At 32.5% G+C, this 20,471-nt stretch overlaps 1 protein-coding gene across 4 annotated transcripts in view; it reads left to right on the top strand.

Moving 5' to 3' along the window:
• The window catches only part of LOC134684281 (nostrin-like), a 159,541-nt gene that overhangs the window by 99,642 nt on the left and 39,428 nt on the right, over window positions 1-20,471 (top strand). The window lies entirely within an intron of this gene.

Genomic DNA, 20,471 nt, shown 5'->3' with positions numbered 1-20,471 from the left:
AGTATAATTCAAGATAATTTGAAGTGATTATTTTTTTACTATAGAACATTCAAAAATCATACGTCCAGAAAACTGACAATGCCATGCAAAAAATGAAAGATTGAGCACACAAGTCCACATCAGTGTCAGGGGAATTTCCAGCCATTTTCAAAAGGGGGGTTCCAACTATATGTCCCCATTCAAATGCATTGATTGTCCAAAAAAAGGGGGTGTTTCAACCCCCAGAACTCTCCCCCTGGATCCGCTACTGAGTGTCTTTATATATTTCCAAAGATAACAAAGATACAGCATTTCAAATACAGTCTAACCTACTTTAAGGAGACATGCAACCTGTATTATAAAAAAAACTATGATTAATATGATAGAATTTAGAACGGAAATGGGGAATGTGTCAAGGAGACATTACAACCCGACCATAGAACAGACAACAGCAGATATTCACCAATAGGTATAAGACCATTTTTTTTAGATGGTAGTGCATTTCAAGTATTTTGAACCTTTATTAAAAGACCACCTGTGTGTAGGCTGTCTTATTGGAACCCTTTTTTGATCTCCCTCTAGTTGAATCTTTAAGACAGGTGTCACTGTATAAACAGATGAATTAAAAAGAATAGTGAGGCACTCGCACCACATCTCCCTTTATCTATATATTGGTTGAAATATTTGGTAATTCAATTTATTAGATGTATTATGGATGAATTCTCAAAAAAATATAATAGCAACTAAAATATAAACTCTATTTTAGACACAATGGGTTTATTTCATTCAATTATAGATGATATTGCTCATGCACAAAATTCTTATAGAATTCAATGAACTGTTAAATTTAGAATAATTAACTCAAAATGCCAATACCTTATTTGCATGAGATGTGAGACCTCAAGTAGAAAAAGTGGGAGAATGGATAAGGTAATAAAAATTGAATATTGGATTAAATAAATCACTAATGAGTTCTCTGGAAATAACTTGTATTGTGTCTCATATATTACTCCTGTGAGAGTTCATTCAGAAGGGTGAGAGTTGAGTCAGAGGGTGAGAGTTTAGTTCTTTTCATATCGTTCTATATATGATAATATATATTTATCCTTCTTTCTATTTTGATGACCAGACCTGCATGAAAAAATATTTCAGTATTGTGTCTCATATATTACCCCTGTGAGAGTTGAGTCAGAGGGTGAGAGTTTAGTTCTTTTTATATCTATCTATAATTATATATGATAATATATATTTATCCTTCTTTCTATTTTAACATACAGACCTGCATTAAGAACTGTCTTTCTATTTTCGACCTGCATTAAGAAGTAATATAACTGTGAGGCTGTAATGTTCTCTGTCAGTTTGACAGTTTTGATTTATCGTCAGCTATATACTAATACTATACTCATCATTGTTATTTTGGTCGGACAGGAAGTACTAATTTAACAGTACAATGAAAAATCTGTTATTTCTGTGTAAATTTGCAATAAACAATAGAAACTAGGATATTTTTGTAAACAAAGAAATAAAAATACAATCCCAGTGCATGTCTATGTTAAATTAGTCAGCGTTTTTCTTAATATACCAAGTCAGCGCCATGCTATAAAAGTCTGGTTATGATTGCATGGTCATAGAGAACTGGTGTAATAAACAATAACTCACAGTAACTAATACAATATAAAAATATAATTAAATTATTGCCTTAATTGATGAGTGGTCAGTTTGGCAGCTGTTGTATGATATAATAACACCATTTGGCACTGACCACCCTGAGTGACCACCAGTTGGTTGTACATTGCTGATAAAGGTTATGTTTTGTAATCATTCATAATTGTACAAATCCATAAAGGAGAGTTAAATGGTTATTTCACAACGTGCTTTAACATTATTAGGTTAGAGCTGGAATATAATATATTAGTTATGACAAAGAATAGTATATACTCTTGGGGATATAAGCTTTTTTAGTAGCAGTAAATCTGCATTTAACCTTTGCACTCTTTGTATTCCACATAGAATTATATATATTGATTTATCCTTATAATTTGTACCTTACTTTAGTATCCAGATGAAAATTAGTAACTTATATCAAAAACCTCTTATCTGTCGTCAGTGTAAAAAAAGTTAATGAAAAGTGATGTTAAGATGAAATTAAGTCGCAATAACCTATTTAGGCTTATCCCTGGTTTGTAATCAGTCTGTTTATCACAATTTTCTTATATTTAGTGTTGATGCTTTTGAGCGATAATTTTTCATCTCCAGCTATTAGATTGAGAATGGTCATTGTCAATGGTTATTCTCACTCCAGCTATTAGATTGAGAATGGTCATTGTCAATGGTTATTCTCACTCCAGCTATTAGATTGAGAATGGTCATTGTCAATGGTTATTCTCACTTGAGTAGCATTAGATTGAGAATGGTCATTGTCAATGGTTATACTCACTCCAGCTATTAGATTGAGAATGGTCATTGTCAATGGTTATTCTCACTCCAGCTATTAGATTGAGAATGGTCATTGTCAATGGTTATTCTCACTCCAGCTATTAGATTGAGAATGGTCATTGTCAATGGTTATTCTCACTTGAGTAGCATTAGATTGAGAATGGTCATTGTCAATGGTTATTCTCACTCCAGCTATTAGATTGAGAATGGTCATTGTCAATGGTTATTCTCACTCCAGCTATTAGATTGAGAATGGTCATTGTCAATGGTTATTCTCACTTGAGTAGCATTAGATTGAGAATGGTCATTGTCAATGGTTATACTCACTCCAGCTATTAGATTGAGAATGGTCATTGTCAATGGTTATTCTCACTCCAGCTATTAGATTGAGAATGGTCATTGTCAATGGTTATTCTCACTCCAGCTATTAGATTGAGAATGGTCATTGTCAATGGTTATTCTCACTTGAGTAGCATTAGATTGAGAATGGTCATTGTCAATGGTTATACTCACTCCAGCTATTAGATTGAGAATGGTCATTGTCAATGGTTATTCTCACTTGAGTAGCATGAAAACATGTTGACATCTTTTAACGCTAAACTTCATAGCTGTTTTCTAGGATAATAGGGTCAATTTACAGATTATCAATTGTCTTTCAACTCAGGATGTTTCTGGGCTATATCTCATCTCAAAGCTTTTGCTCCATGATGAAAGTGTAGTGGAATAACTCCCTTTTGGTTTCAAAGGTATAGATATAAATCTTTAGTTAGTGACTTAATTTGCCTCTATTTAAAAACCAACGTATAGGGGAGGGAGGCTCTGTGGAATAGGTTGATGGACGTTTTCAGTGTTGACATGAATATCCATTATATGGTTATTTTTATAAATTTCCTGTTTACAAAAGTATGATTATTTTTAGAAATTCTAAGGATTTTCTTATCCCAGGCATAGATTACCATAGCCGTATTTTGGCACAACTTTTTGGAATTTGGGCCCTCAATGCTCTTAAAATTTGTTCTTGTTTGGCTCTATAAATATTCTGATCTGAGCATCACTGATGAGTCTTATGTAGACTTCCCAGCGCAACATTTTTTGGCTATTAAGTTATTAGCCTGGTTCCTTTTATAAATATTTTAAGATTTTATCAGTACAAAGAGAAGATTTAGAGCTCGACATGTGATAAAGACATGTATTCATTGTTGAAGGCTTTTTGGAGTTTAGTATGGTGTTCATTATCACTGAACTAGTATATATTTGTTTATGGGCCAGCTGAAGGATGGTACCGGGAGCTAGAATTTCTCGCTACATTGAAGACCTGTTAGTGACCTTCTGCTGTTGTCTGTTCTATGGTCAGGTTGTTGTCTCTTTGACACATTCCCCATTTCCATTCTCAATTTTATTCTGTTAACTGGTAGGTGGCTTTAATGTTTTTAGGTTTATGGATTGCTGTTTTAAGGATGTGTATCCTGCTTTTCCTTTAGATTTTAAGTGTAAATATTGCATAAAAGCATTATACAGAAGACACAGCAAATGAATTAAGCCACTAGAAGCAACCCTATAAAGGGAAGCACTAAATAAATAGCAAATAGACGAAGAGAATTAATAATTTACAACAAGCATGTATATGATATTGATATATAACTTCATATGAAGTAAACTCCTCAAGTTTCACACCTTCTTCAAACCATCATAACAGTCTTACATAAATAATGGATTGCCATTTGGCAGATTTTAAAATTTTGATATCACTTGAAAATATGTATTCTGAATCAGTGATTTAATGGGTTTTAATTATTTTTTTTTTTTTTTATGGGAGGGGTATTATTAAATTTGCAAAGCGTATCTAGTTCAAATAATTTTTGATACAAAAAAATGAATAAGATTGAAATGTAAATGGAGAATGTGTCAAGAAGGCAACAACCTCAACCAAAGAGCAGAAAACAGTCAAAGGCCACCCGAAATTTATACTAACTTCAGGAAGCCTACCCGAAAGGTTTTTTTGCCAATTTTCTCTTGCTCCCAAAGACTCAATGTAAAAATTAAACAATATTTTTTTTTAAAAACCCTACTTACCTACCCTAATTTATTTTCAGATGTAACTGGAACCACACATACTATTTTATTTGGCCTCAGGGCATTACCCCCCCTTAGTGTATTCATACCTATCTCATAGTAATCTTTTAGGAAATCCAATATCAAGCCACTAAAGGTTTCAGATTATCTTACCTAATTGAGAATTAAAATACCTTGATGTTTTTAATTATATTTATTTAGGCTATATTTTTCTTGTGGTGCAGAAGTCGGTAAAATATAAGATGTTTAAAATCAGAATCTTTTTCATCATAGGTTACAAAAATAAATCATAACTTTAATCAAGCTGATCAGTTTCCTCCCAGATGTATGGGTTCCCTGCCCAAATTAAAGTGGTTATGTAGGTTAGGAATTGCACTCTTTTATCAAACCAAACAGATAGTGATCTGGATACCTGTTGAGAACATCTGGTTCCCATTGATTTGTCATATCCAATCAATATCATTGATCCAATTATCCAATAGCAAGGTTACATTCAAACTATCTGTACCTAGACCACATCTGGTTCCTATTTGACTGGTATCCTAACAGACATTAGTGGTACCAATGACAGGATAAAACATAATAATATATTAGATAGCATTAGATATGTGTTTTATAAATAGATGTAAGGGTAATATGTAGTACCTGGTAGTTTTATACCTTGTAGGGAGTTAGTCTGGTGTGGTATTTATTTATTTACACCATGGTAGTGTTACTTAAAGAATACGAATATTTATTTAATCAAATTTATGAAGGGGACCTTTTCAGAGCACACATATAAAGTATAATTAATGCAGTAATATAGTGTTTAGTGGGTTATATTGGCTGGGTTAAAATTTTCGCTGATACAAGAAAATAGACAAAATAAATTCCGCCAATTTGACAGTGCACAGGTATTGATAAAAGTTTTGAATCCGCCAAAATATTTCGTATACCTTATAGTCAATGAAAATTGTGAAATTTTACACCTGTGAAAAAAACTGCTATACAGTATAAGATATATTATGATCAATTCCAACTCAAAGTTTTCAGTAATTTAAACGGGTCTTCTAACTTATAAGAAATTATCTATTGTTTTATGATAAAGCATGATGATAATTGCATTGTGTGGGTATGTTTTATTGCCTAGTTTTGTCTGATGTTAGATCTCACCAGAGACACGACTTTGTATATGTCTCTGATCGTGATTCATATCTATTGAAAGACAAACTATCAGACATTTATTGATAAATCATAATGAAAAAAAAGGCAATTTGGATTTAAATTCATTATATTCTGAAGTTTTATATGTACAAATACAATCTTTGTTGTCATTCTAAGAATAGAGCAATCATATTAAACAATGTAATAAACATTTGTAATAAATAAGTCACCTTTTTTTATTATTTAATATTAACTTTTATACAATTTAAAACCAAAACTAATTACACCTGGCAAGACTTTATTGCAAATTAAACTATATGTTGCTCTGATTTACTCCCCCCAAAAAATTGTAAAAATAGGCTACTAGCATGTTTATGTGCGGGCTCTCTGCTTATTTATGATAAAATGGTTTCTCAATACAATGTATAGTCGTTGAGAGACATTTGAGTTTAATAAGGTTCAAAACGATTAATTCTATAAAATGTTGTCACAAGGGGAGATAAATCTGTACCATTACTATAGTAAGTCTCATCACATGACCTAAGACCAAAGACAGGGGTATACTTGTTTACATCTGTCTGTCTGAAACTATTTCATTAACAGTTTTCTCAGCAACTTCTTGTCCTAGCGTATAAAGCTTGTTGTTGTATAGCACCAAGCTTTATTTGGTTATATAGTATCATGTAACTAAATGTTATCAATTCCTATGACATTCAACTATCTGTTTTATGAAAATCAAGTAATTATTACTATTAAAATGTCAAACACTTCTATGTACATTTTCCTTATAAAGGGTACCATGTCAGTAGAATAATTTGGCAGTCAAAAACTTACATGTTTATAACGTCAATAATTAACACATAATTTAATAGTTTAAAAAAAGGCCGTTATCCTTAATTACTTAACACTTTTAAGGGGTGTTAGTAGTGAGAAACATCTTCCTGAATAAAATTAGGTTCATTTCTTGTGATTTAAGTGAAGTGTTTGCTACCTTTATATTAACATGTTGGCGAAGTCTGGATTATGATGTCTTGAAGTTGATCAGATTTGCAGTATATACGCTCAGTTATGGAATTTGAAAAGTGCAGAAAATTTATGGTTAAGTTTTTAATTATGAAAATAGAAAATAATAGGCTACTTATAATTCACTTTGTAATAAGGAAATAGAAAGTTTAGGCAACTTTCTATAGGACAGGGAAGGCAACTTACAAAATGAAGGATAATACAAGCAGTAATAATGATTAATAGGATTTTTATATAGGGAATAGTACAGGCAACTAACATAGGAGAGGGTTACTTTCTATATAGTTATTAAAGGAAAGGGAAATAATGTTTAGGCAACTTATACAGGAAAGGATTATAGACAACTGACAAATAGGCAACTTACATAGTTAATAAGGGACAATTTATAAAAGAAGGGTAAACGAATCCTAAACATTTACTGCTTAACCCATTTTAAATCCAGCAGTCTCAATATATTTGTTGAAATCTGAACAAAAAAAGCTTGGAAAAAAATATTTTTTAAACTGCATTTGACACAAGGGGGGGAACTTCCAATTTTTGGATATACTGGGATGTGCCAAAAATATGGGTCATAATTTTGCAAGATTTTATATAAGAATGACCCTCCTTTTAAATGACATCCTATATTAAAATGCATTTACGTTTGAAAACTGTATATTGATTTGGGGTATAATCTACATATCATATAAATATGGTATTGAGAATTTTACATAATTAATGGTCAATTATTAATTTCACCTTTCAAATAAGTTCCCAAACGAACCTCGGAAATTTGTCTCCTGATTTGATCTTCAATAACGTTTTAACGTCATATTTTAAATATTGTATATAAGTATAGGTCATTCTTTCTAAATATTTATATAACTATAGGTACTAAATTTCAGTGAATGTTATATCAAAATGGGTATGTTTTTTGAGGCAAAAATGACACACCTCTACCAAAAATATATGGAAGTTACCCCCCCCCCCCCCCCCCCCCCCCCCCCTGTGATTTGACATTGATATATGCTAATTTTAGTAAACAATTGGTGGCCTTCAGCTGTTGTCTGCTCTTTGGTTGAGGTTGTTGTCTCTTTGACACATTCCCAATTATTAAATCCATTCTCAATTTTATGTATGCATTTAAAGTCCTTAGACTGGATCCTGTATTGACACATCAACCGAAAACCAGTTACAGTTACTGTTTGTGCAGATACAGGATAGTATATCCAGTCTCTTTATATTCAACAAATTGAATTATTAGAGAAAAATGATGGCAAGTTAATTTCCATAAAATGATTACATTTTCCCCATTATACTTTCCCTTCAGGATATATACATTATAGTATATGACTCTATTTGTATGCTGATAAGGTAGCGATTGTATTGGAGAAAAAATGACAAATAAATCATATTGTGTCTTGATGAGGTCAGAAGGGTTCAAATCAAATATGTATTTAGGGGAAATAGTAAAATACATTTTCTTTATTGTCTAAGAATCTAACACTACAATTTGTATACATGCCAAGTTGGTATGCATTGATTGTTTTGTGAAAGTGCATTAATTTTCTGTGAAATCAATTGTACTTGGTGATTTATGGATGGAAGTGTACAACTGACAATAGGGATCCTACAATGTGACCCTTGACAAATAGTTGCTACTTACAATGAATCTATTGACCTGAGGCTTTTAATGGTAAAGTGGAAATATAATGTTATATAGATCCCTGGGTGTGTTTTTTTTTATTGTTATTAAATGATAAAGAAAATCATGGATAGGGTCCAGTTTTTTTTGTTGAGGACTTGGTGGTCAAGTGGTCTAAACACCAATAATCAATCAATTAGTTCAGTTGTACTGTATTATTGTCCTTACTTATTACATCACTAAGGACATTTTATTTGGAATTTTTATTTGAAATGTCTTCATGATGGGTGCTATTCTAGGAATAGGAACTGCTTACCCGTCAGATCATCGTTGATTACCCCGATGTCATTGCTCAATCTGATTTATTTGTGGACTCTTGTTAAGTCTTTTTCATTTTTTTCCCTTTTGATTTATGGTCTTTGAGTACCTACTTTACATTCTCCCTTTTTTTTTGTGCTTTCTGAAAAATTTCTAGAGTGAACTGTAATGCATTGGTCCTTTTGTTTTTCTGTCCTTGGTTTTTGGTTACCTAATCTACTTTATACAATCCCCCTTTTTATGCTCCCTGAAAAAAAAATCAGGAGCAAAAAGTGATGGCTTAATTGTCTGTTTTTTTTCTAACCTTGACCTGTAGTATTAATCCTCCAACTTTTATAGTGAGATTTCCACTGGAAATAATAAGATTCTATGGTTGTCAATGTCTTTATATCTACAAATCAAAAAGATATAGTTTTGACAGTATCTCCATTGGACCAATATGTTTATGACATATGTTTATATGTAGTATTAGATGCTGTTGGTTTTTTTTATTTGACCGGGTTGTTGTCTCTTTGACACATTCCCCATTTCCATTCTCAATTTTATTCTTTATATTAATCACAGCTCAAAAAGTTTGTATTAGGTCAATGCATGTGTGGACTGTCTAAATCAATATGTAGAAACGATACTATTGTGGATATATTGGATAAGATGTATGTGTCCCTTTGTCAGGACATGCATTCACAATAAGATTACCAATATACTGGATAAGATGTATGTGTCCCTTTGTCAGGACATGCATTCACAATAAGATTACTGATATATTGGATAAGATGTATGTGTCCCTTTGTCAGGACATGCATTCACAATAAGATTACTGATATATTGGATAAGATATATGTGTCCCTTTGTCAGGACATGCATTCACAATAAGATTACCAATATATTGGATAAGATATATGTGTCCCTTTGTCAGGACATGCATTCACAATAAGATTACTGATATATTGGATAAGATATATGTGTCCCTTTGTCAGGACATGCATTCACAATAAGATTACTGATATATTGGATAAGATATATGTGTCCCTTTGTCAGGACATGCATTCACAATAAGATTACTGATATATTGGATAAGATGTATGTGTCCCTTTGTCAGGACATGCATTCACAATAAGATTACTGATATATTGGATAAGATGTATGTGTCCCTTTGTCAGGACATGCATTCACAATAAGATTACTGATATATTGGATAAGATGTATGTGTCCCTTTGTCAGGACATGCATTCACAATAAGATTACTGATATATTGGATAAGATATATGTGTCCCTTTGTCAGGACATGCATTCACAATAAGATTACTGATATATTGGATAAGATGTATGTGTCCCTTTGTCAGGACATGCATTCACAATAAGATTACCAATATATTTGATAAGATGTATGTGTCCCTTTGTCAGGACATGCATTCACAATAAGATTACCAATATATTGGATAAGATATATGTGTCCCTTTGTCAGGACATGCATTCACAATAAGATTACCAATATATTGGATAAGATGTATGTGTCCCTTTGTCAGAACATGCATTCACAATAAGATTACCAATATATTGGATAAGATGTATGTGTCCCTTTGTCAGGACATGCATTCACAATAAGATTACTGATATATTGGATAAGATGTATGTGTCCCTTTGTCAGGACATGCATTCACAATAAGATTACCGATATATTGGATAAGATGTATGTGTCCCTTTGTCAGGACATGCATTCACAATAAGATTACCAATATACTGGATAAGATGTATGTGTCCCTTTGTCAGGACATGCATTCACAATAAGATTACCGATATATTGGATAAGATGTATGTGTCCCTTTGTCAGAACATGCATTCACAATAAGATTACCAATATATTGGATAAGATGTATGTGTCCCTTTGTCAGGACATGCATTCACAATAAGATTACTGATATATTGGATAAGATGTATGTGTCCCTTTGTCAGGACATGCATTCACAATAAGATTACTGATATATTGGATAAGATGTATGTGTCCCTTTGTCAGGACATGCATTCACAATAAGATTACCGATATATTGGATAAGATGTATGTGTCCCTTTGTCAGGACATGCATTCACAATAAGATTACCAATATATTGGATAAGATATATGTGTCCCTTTGTCAGGACATGCATTCACAATAAGATTACCGATATATTGGATAAGATGTATGTGTCCCTTTGTCAGGACATGCATTCACAATAAGATTACCAATATATTGGATAAGATATATGTGTCCCTTTGTCAGAACATGCATTCACAATAAGATTACTGATATATTGGATAAGATGTATGTGTCCCTTTGTCAGGACATGCATTCACAATAAGATTACTGATATATTGGATAAGATGTATGTGTCCCTTTGTCAGGACATGCATTCACAATAAGATTACTGATATATTGGATAAGATGTATTGTGTCCCTTTGTAAACATGCATTCACAATAAGATTACTGATATATTGGATAAGATGTATGTGTTCCTTTGTCAGGACATGCATTCACTAGACACATCTATCATGTTATAGGATCTGTGTTGATATAATCTTAAGCTTTATAGGTCAGAGCATTAAATCATATCGTATATATATATGGTCACAAATCTTTCTTTTTTTAATTTAATTTTCTTTTTTCTTTTCTTTTTTTATAAGATCACATAGTATAACCTATTTTTTTTAATGATTTTAATAATTCTTCTTTCTTTTTATAAAGATTTTGCTGTTTACAAAAGTTACGTTCATAATTTGAACATTGAAGTTGATTAGGATTTTAATTTTAATGAATAATAAACAAAATAATGGTTATGTTGAATTAAAGTAAGTTTTTAATTTTCACATTTTAATGTTTTACACATAGATGTATTTTTAATGGACAAATTAAACAAGTCAGGATCCCGCTAACATGTTTAACCTATGTTTAACCCCGCATTTATGTATGTGTCTGTCCCAAGTCAGGAGCAAGTAATTCAGTGGTTGTTGTTTGTTTATGTGTTACATATTTGTTTTTCATTCATTTTTTTCATATAAATAAGGCCGTTAGTTTTCTCATCTGAATTGTTTTACATTGTCTTATCTGGGCCTTTTATAGCTGACTATGCGGTATGGGCTTTGCTCATTGTTGAAGGCCGTACGGTGACCTATAGTTGTTAATGTCTGTGTCATTTTGATCTCTTGTGGACAGTTGTCTTATTGGCAATCATACCACATCTTCTTTTTCATATATGCACTAGGATATCCTACATATTGTTAGGATTTTGATTTTCCTAGTTTTAAAAGACATTAAAATTGATAGACTATAACCTACTTTCTGATACATTAGCAAGATGGTGCACCCTAATGCCTCAGCACAACAAAGTTTATATACATACACTAGTGTAGTACATTCTGATTTGAAGAAGTTATAATAAGCTAATTGGTCCAACCTTCACAGAAGAAGTCCAAAGTTGGTGAATGTAAGTAACTGTTGGTTGAAGCCTTCAACAATGATCAAAACTCAGATTGTATTGTGAGTTATAAAAGGCCTAGACATAACAAAATGTGAAACAATTCAAATGAAAAAAAAAACTGCCAAGCTTCCTCAGCGATTGGACAGAAATTGTGGCGTAGTAAAACGAATAAAGTTCATAAGCACTCAGTCCTACCATTTACCTAGGACAGTGGTCTATTTTTTGCTAGATTGTTAGACAATTATAGTCCAGAGTCAACCATCACCTGGTCCCTCTTTGTGTATCATGAATGATGGAGGATTTATTTGTTTAAACAGCCAAAATATAAAATAAAATTCACATTTGAAATCTCTGCCTAAAACATTTTACAGGGGAATGACTTTCTTTTCTCTTATAAAATCGTTATATAAAAGCATTATTAAATGTTGCACCTGGAATTTGTGATGTTTTAAAGTAGACCATCATATATATCACACATCATTTTCCATTTAGCACATTTAATTGTATCAGTCAATATGAAGGAAGATAGAACATAAATGCCAATATTCTAAATGTTTTCTTTATACATAGACCTGGAGATTTTTATTGGAATTTAAGAGATGATAGCTGTCAGTTTTGGTAAGATACAGTTTATGGTGTTTTGTTGTATCTTTGAAAACCTAGGTAAATATGTGTTCCCCAAGATAAAGTTTGATTTATAATATTCAAGTACAAATCCATGTAATAATAGATGATTTCTGAAATAGTTTCTATTGCAATTGGTTGACAAATGATATCATGTGACTTAGAAAATGACATCATGTGACATATTTCTTTGCATCTAACTGGTCTTTTCAACTTAATATTGAAACGATTTTTAAACATTTCCGCTTAAATTATTTGACCCTGCCCACCCAAGTGAAGACCAGTGACAAGGTGAAATTACCCATATCTTAAACAGTCACTATTTGTTGAATACCACATAGATTTCTGGCGTATGATTTTTGTGGGTAGATTAAACCTGAAAAAAGGGTCAAGCTTGGGAATAAATAAACAACTATAGTTGCTTCTGTTTTTTCCAAGGCAATGTGATTGTTTATTTTTGCGGGGAAAAATATGCTGAGTAATCAATATTGCAGTTTCTTTTCTTTTTCAGGAAGAAGTTATTAATTTACTTTGTTTTGCCAACTTTAGGTTGCGGCTTTTCTATTTGTTTTCAACCAATGGTTTTGTTTTTTTCTTGATAATTATCTGTGCACATGTATATTGCTAATTGTATGAAACGTTACTCACAACAATGTGTAAATGTTTACTGCACACGATCTGTAGTAGTATAATAACATGACTGGTGCAGAGGTTATATAAATAAGAACATTGACATTGGGGATTGGTCATTGTCTGTTTTGGGGAAGAATGTAGTCAGATGTTATCTTATCTGATCTACCAGTGCATATTGTTCATTAGACAAAGAAGTTCATTGACCATTCGTGTGGTAACAAGATTTCTAGCAAGTGGTCAAGTATTTGTTTTTTCTGATGCATTCACCACAATTATTTTGTTATTGATTTATCTTGGTTCAGGCCCTTCTAGCATTTATCTAAAAAAAAAGTTGGTTCAAGATAATCTTGAAAAGATTTAGTTCCCTTAGCTTGTTTCTTATAAATGATGATGTTTGAGGGTTTTTATGTCCTTTTCTTTGAAAATAGATATAAAAATAAGAAAATGGATATTATTGCCAATGAGACAACTCTCCACAAGAGACCACAAAACACAGAAAATAACAACTATAGGTCACTGTATAACCTTAATCATGCACTTTTAGTGATGCACTTTTTGTTGAACTTGGTTTAAAACAGTAAAATAACCTGATCATGTCTGAGCCCTATATCCATTGTTAAAGTAACCCCTTTAAGATGTTTCTGGCTATGTGCCTGTTGTACTAAAGCATCCATCACTGTTATATATACTAGACCGAGAATATTATATACTTTTATGACATGTCATATAGTCACGACAAAAAAACTAGTGCAATATTAATGTTACCCACTTCACTCTGTCTTCTGATGTAGAATATTGGCATAGTCACAAAAGTGCAGGATAATTCAAGCTTGTTAGAAAGTGTTTTATGGTATAATCTGATATGAGGGCCAAATGATTAGTTTGGTTTTAAGAGTTGTCTTTCTTGCTGGCAGATATCATAGGCTTATAAATCCCTAGCACAGGAGGTTTTAACATTCTCAGTCAAATCGCTGTTTCAAACCCAAACCTTTTTCTCAGCCATGATTTTTGCTATTGTATAGCATAACATATTCGAGATTTGTAGAACTTACATTTAGGGGATTTTTTATCAATACTTAAACTTTTTAATTTTTAAATGACATTTTCCCTTTACTCATATCAATAAAGTTAGCTGATGCAGACTGATGCAGACTGATGCAGACTGCTTGGAAATCATATCTTTTGTTAAAATCAAGCTGTTGGTTAAGTTAAGTTTTTTTTGTTTTTAGGAAACTAAATTGCTGACAAACAACATCAATTGTAAATAATCAAAGTTTTGGCTGCAATTAGTGCTGATTATTTTAAGTGTTGTATAATGTTTTTAGTGGTAACGATTAGATTAGCCACCTAAGTTCAAGGAAAATGTATGTTCTGTGCTCAATCATGAAAAAGTAGTTTTTAATTGTTTAATTAATCTCATGGATGATAAGGATTAGGGTACAACAAGTGCTAGAAAATTGAGTCATAACACTTTACCATATAAGAGCAATATCATGTTTTCATATGTTAAGATTGTCATAATTTGCATATATGAAGATAAACTTCTACAATATTATATGACTTGAAAAACCTACAGTACAGTGTAAAAAAACAACCTTGTAAACAAATCAATTGGTATTTGGAAAGAACAAATTTAAGCGTTTTACAAAATTCATTTACTTAAGGCTTTTATGCAGTGTTTGTTAAAGCCACAAAATCCAAGAAATCCAGTATACTTTAAAACAAAACAGTTTTTCTACAATCTGAAAGTTCATACAAATTACACCATAAATTAATCCACAGAACTCAGTAGTGTTTTTATAGTTATCTGAAGGTAACTCTAACCAATCTCAGCTTGCAGTGGATGGATTTTCAAAAAGAGGGACATAGAAGACAAATATCATATCTTTCCCATCATACTTTCATATTTATCAATTTGCAAAAAAGGGGGCTTTTATTCTATAAGAACTTGTCTTCAATCATCTTCCAATGAACCGTGTGAATTAAATGCACCTAAGGTTTGAAGTTAATTATCATCAGCCTTCAGAATATCTATGAAAACATCAGGTTAATACTGAACAAACAAACACTACTCTGTTTAGGTGTCCGTACATTATTGTTTTCCTGTAAATCTAATTATAATACCATAATGACCCATTATTGGTAATTACGGGGAGTTGCTAATGTCTGCTATCAATACAGATGTGCAGGTTATTGTTTGTACCACAACATGTGGTTACTCATAACGTGTGGTTACTCAAACAGTTCATGGAGGGTATGTCCCAGAGGTTGTTTGTACAATAACATGTGGTTACTCAAACAGTTCAAAGAGGGGATGTCCCAGAGGTTGTTTGTACCATAACATGTGGTTACTCAAACAGTTCAAAGAGGGGATGTCCCAGAGGTTGTTTGTACCATAACATGTGGTTACTCAAACAATTCATGGAGGGGATGTCCCAGAGCTTGTTTGTACCATAACATGTGGTTACTCAAACAGTTCATGGAGGGGATGTCCCAGAATTTGTTTGTACCATAACATGTGGTTACTCAAACAGTTCATGGAGGGGATGTCCCAGAGTTTGTTTGTACCATAACATGTGGTTACTCAAACAGTTCATGGAGGGGATGTCCCAGAGTTTGTTTGTACCATAACATGTGGTTACTCAAACAGTTCATGGAGGGGATGTCCCAGAGTTTGTTTGTACCACAACATGTGGTTACTCAAACAGTTCATGGAGGGGAATTCCCAGAGTTTGTTTGTACCATAACATGTGGTTACTCAAACAGTTCATGGAGGGGATGTCCCAGAGTTTGTTTGTACCATAACATGTGGTTACTCAAACAGTTCATGGAGGGGATGTCCCAGAGTTTGTTTGTACCATAACATGTGGTTACTCAAACAGTTCACAGAGGAGATGTCCCAGAGCTTGTTTTTACCATAACATGTGGTACCTCTGTTGTAGATGAATAGATATAGGAAGATGTGGTGTGAGTGCCAATGAGACTACTCTCCATTGAAGCATTTCAAGAAGTGGATGTCCCAGATATTATATAAGAATTCAATTGGGGATCCAGAAATTTTCATGTGGGGGAGGGGGCACTGACTGTACAAGAGGGGCTTTTTCTAATCATGATTCAGCTATTCCCTATGTCATCAAAAATTGGGCTCCAGCCTTGGTGTTGGGAGGAAGGGAGGTCAAATTTTAAGATTCAGTTAATAAGAAAGAAAACCAAGGCTTTCACAAGAGCAAAACAACAAACAAATTATATATCAATAAAAAAAATAGAACTGATTAACTTTATATTATTATGATCTAGATTACTCAGACATGGATAAAAAGAGGCAGAAAGGTTTAAATCATAATAAACAATAGACATTTGTTTTATCCATTAAGGTAACTGTACATTGTTCAAGCAAATCGAATGTTTGAGAATCCCATGGTATTATATAGTGGGAGGTCTTGTAATCCTCTGACCTCACACAATTTACCCTGTTGAAATATCTAAGCGGTTTGTTATTAATTTATTTATTGAACTTAAGTTTATATTTGTTGAATACTGTGACCTTTAGTTGTCTCTATTTGTTGAGTACTTTGACCTCTAGTTGTTAATACTTTTTAGTGGCTGTAGTTGTCCATAAAAGTCAATCTCCAGTTAATTGTCCATATTTGAATGGGACTGTAACCTCAAAAGACTGATCATTTTTTGCGGAGTCATCTCCCCTTCCAATGTCAATTTCCATAGGAAATTAAAAATGCTGATTTTGAGATTTCCTCATGTTAGATTTTATGGGACTTTTTCTGTGCATATTTCTGGATATTTAGGGCTATAGATAGGAACTAAAACATTTTCTGTTGCAATAAGTTTAATGTTAAAACTTAGTTTGACTGGACTACACTGATTCATGACATCACTGCCTAATATCTTTGAGTATCAAATCCTGTCCATAATATTGAAAATATTAGGCAGCAAAATCAATGTTCTAAATGCTGATGAATACTTGACACAACCTTTATACATGTACTTCTCATATTTTTCTAAGATATGGACTTTGTCAAGTATGTATAGGTACATTTTGCTTTGGGTTAGGGTTAGGGGTTAGATTGAGATAAATAAAAAAACCTTTCCTTTCTAGTCAACTTCATCAGTCAAAACAAATTATCAATCCACATTGTAGAGAGATAGAATTAAGGGTGTTTGACAGAAATTAGTGATGTCCACTTTACAGCATCAATCCACATTGTAGAGAGATAGAATTGAGGGTGTTTGACAGAAATTAGTGATGTCCACTTTACAGCATCAATCCACATTGTAGAGAGATAGAATTGAGGGTGTTTGACAGACATTAGTGATGTCCACTTTACAGCATCAATCCACATTGTAGAGAGATAGAATTGAGGGTGTTTGACAGAAATTAGTGATGTCCACTTTACAGCATCAATCCACATTGTAGAGAGATAGAATTGAGGGTGTTTGACAGAAATTAGTGATGTCCACTTTACAGCATCAATCCACATTGTAGAGAGATAGAATTGAGGGTGTTTGACAGAAATTAGTGATGTCCACTTTACAGCATCAATCCACATTGTAGAGAGATAGAATTGAGGGTGTTTGACAGACATTAGTGATGTCCACTTTACAGCATCAATCCACATTGTAGAGAGATAGAATTGAGGGTGTTTGACAGAAATTAGTGATGTCCACTTTACAGCATCAATCCACATTGTAGAGAGATAGAATTGAGGGTGTTTGACAGAAATTAGTGATGTCCACTTTACAGCATCAATCCACATTGTAGAGAGATAGAATTGAGGGTGTTTGACAGAAATTAGTGATGTCCACTTTACAGCATCAATCCACATTGTAGAGAGATAGAATTGAGGGTGTTTGACAGAAATTAGTGATGTCCACTTTACAGCATCAATCCACATTGTAGAGAGATAGAATTGAGGGTGTTTGACAGAAATTAGTGATGTCCACTTTACAGCATCAATCTTAACATTTAGCTTTAACCAGAGTTGACCTTAAAAATCAGATATCAAGCACCTGCTAACAAATGATTGATGTCAAATCTGATCTAGTGTCTATATAATCCTGTTATAACTATGATACTAAAACAATACATTTCTGGGGAAACGTATGTCTGTCAGTAACCCACCATTTTAATATCAATAATTGTGTAATATTGTGTTTTGAGAGTATTTCAATTTAGAAATTGACAATGCAGAGATTTTTTGATAGAAATCCTGTTCCTTCATATATTTGCTTGTAAATAAAATACAGTTGAAAGTTATTCTATTAGTTTTGCAGCAGTTTTAGAATTTATAATAATGCAGTAAAAATCCTGCACATGAAATTTGTTTAAAATTTATGATAATATATCATTTAGATGGTGTACATATTGTATGAGTATCCTAGAATTAGTAAGTGTTGGCCAGCATCTCTATCACTAATTGATTAAATAATTAATTACTTTGGCAAGATTTTGTTATGTATTAACATGACCAAAAAGTATAGATTTGTTATAGGATTAGAGACAACAATAAATAACTATGGGACGTTATATTTTCAAATATTCAATTTAATTCCAGGGGCAGATTTAGACGTGGGCATGCAGGGAGTGCGTACCTCCTTTAAATTTGCTAAGGATGGGTTATAATCAGCTTAATATAGAATATTTCATTAATTTTACCTCCAAACAATTTCCCCACTCTCCTCCCTAACTTGAAATTCTACATCTGCCCCTGACTTGGATTAATGAAAAATAATGTTATAATTCAGTCAAGGTCTATGCGTTAAAAAGTTAATTATCGGGAGGCTGGATACAGATTAGAATACCATTTGTTACTTTTAATGAGTTTTGTAGAGTAAGTGAATTATTTGTCACATTTGATCATATCATGACGTGTTACCATTCTGTATATGTCTGTTTGATAATATGATTTAATTCTTATTCACATGCAATTTTATAAATCACAATGTTCAATATGAAATAGTAAATTATGCCAATGTTTCTTATTTTAATTTGAAACTTTATCACTTTTTTTAATCTTGTGGTATTTAATTCGACTCTGATATTTGAAAACTACGCACACAATATTTATAGTTGTTAATCACATGATACAAACTGCTGATCTGAATATTTTTCTAACACTTTGTAATTGTCAATCCGTGTATTTTACTTAAAAGTGTTACCATAAATGAGCCATTATTTTTTCTCACACCTATGTCCCCAAAACCTTCCCTAGATTTCTAACACTTAGCCTCTCCGTTAATTGACCACTCTGCAACATTACGGTCTCCAAAGCAAGACATATTCTGCCGAGCGATCATAGATACCATCCTTCACATCATCAACATTTAGGTTTTCAGCATACTTAAGCCATTCCTTTTTCTCACACCGATTGACCCAAAACGTTTCCAAGATTTCTAACATTTATAGCCACTCTTTGTAATAAAAGAGTCTGCAACATGTATGTCTCCAAAGCAAGACATATTCTGCCTAGCGATCATAGATACCGACCTCCTCGTCATCAACATTTAGGTTTCCAGCATACTCAGACCATTTCTTGTTCTCACACCTTTTGACCCAAAACTTTCCTAAATTTCTTCACAGTTATCAAACACTCAGCCTCTCCTTTAATCAAAGATTCTGTAACGTTTAGGTCTAGAAAGCAAGAAATAATCTGCCGAGTCAGCACATCTTCAGTGTCATCAATATTAAGGTTCCCTCTATTTAAGGATGTATTCTTCTGACTTTTCAGTCTCGTTCAGTCTCGTTGAAATCTCGTTCTTAAATTATTTCCAAAACATATCATAGAAGTGGAAAATATCAATGAATTTTAAAAATATTATAATCAAACATAACTCTGTGAAAAAATTGTGTATTTACCATGAACGGTTTTTGAATAATACAGTTTTCAAATTTTACGACCATTCAAGTCAGTATTTTTAGTCAAAATTTTGAGAAAATGGGTGAGGGATACAAAAAACGAGTTTACAAGATTAATATACATCCCATCTCATTTTGGTCTTTTCAAATTTCTAAGATATGTATTTTTTCAATCATTTATAACAAAAAAGTTGAATTAATATGCATTTTGTTCTTTAAAATGAGAAAAATCATAAAAATACAAAATTGGCAGTATGGTAAATTTTACACAAAAAAGCATCAAAATATGATAA

The sequence above is a fragment of the Mytilus trossulus genome, chromosome 9 (assembly GCF_036588685.1).
Source record: "Mytilus trossulus isolate FHL-02 chromosome 9, PNRI_Mtr1.1.1.hap1, whole genome shotgun sequence".
Classification (NCBI taxonomy): Eukaryota; Metazoa; Mollusca; class Bivalvia; order Mytilida; family Mytilidae; genus Mytilus; species Mytilus trossulus.
This window is presented reverse-complemented; position numbering and strand designations above follow the sequence as displayed.